This window comes from Aplysia californica, unplaced genomic scaffold (assembly GCF_000002075.1).
Source record: "Aplysia californica isolate F4 #8 unplaced genomic scaffold, AplCal3.0 scaffold00199, whole genome shotgun sequence".
Lineage (NCBI taxonomy): Eukaryota > Metazoa > Mollusca > Gastropoda > Aplysiida > Aplysiidae > Aplysia > Aplysia californica.
Window position 1 is genome coordinate 593,090 of NW_004797469.1, and position 710 is coordinate 593,799.

At 39.0% G+C, this 710-nt stretch overlaps 1 protein-coding gene across 4 annotated transcripts in view; it reads right to left on the minus strand.

Annotated features, from left to right (window-relative positions):
* Nucleotides 1-710, minus strand: part of LOC101847344 (MAGUK p55 subfamily member 5) — a 72,680-nt gene that overhangs the window by 70,907 nt on the left and 1,063 nt on the right. The gene's annotated exons all lie outside the window — the stretch shown is intronic.

The following is a 710-nucleotide window of genomic DNA, read 5'->3' on the forward strand; positions in this document are numbered from 1 at the left end:
TTTTTTTGGAAGGACGATTTGGAAAGGGGGGGGGTATGAAAAACTAAATGAGAAAAAGTTTATGATCAGTTATCTCAAATCATACTCAAATGCATGTGTACAAAATCACTTTTGGCTTTTGTTCCTGTCATGGATATGATAACCGTAATGCTATGTTTCCCTCTTTACTTTAATGTTAATTGAAAATGTATCGAGGCGCAAAAAATCTGACTCATTTTTTCCACAGGCTTTTGATAAAATTGGACGTTATGAACAAATAAAGATTTAGAAAAAAAACTATATTCCTAAGCATAGATGAAAATGATTTAAAAGCTCCTAGTAATTTATACAGGGATTAGAATTCTGCCAAATGAACTGAGGGAGAGTACAACAGACGTAAAAAGATTTTTGTTAGACTATAAGGCTAGGCGCGCACAGGGCAATTTTAGTTGGGCAACAGTTGCTGTCTCCGGGCAACTTATTTTATGCACCGTGCGCACAGAGCAAAGCAACAGCCAGGCAACAGTAGGCTGTCATCATTACTGACTTGTTCATTTGACGCCATGGACTTCCACGACGCAGTTGTTGTCTGTGCTTTTGTGACTGCACTTAGAAAGAAGAAAGGGAAAAGGCGGTTTCGGGTTCACCCTTTGTTTGTTTGTTTGTTTTTGTAAGTGTTTTACGGCGCTCGCAACTGCATAAGGTCATATGAGCGCGCGGGACACACTAAA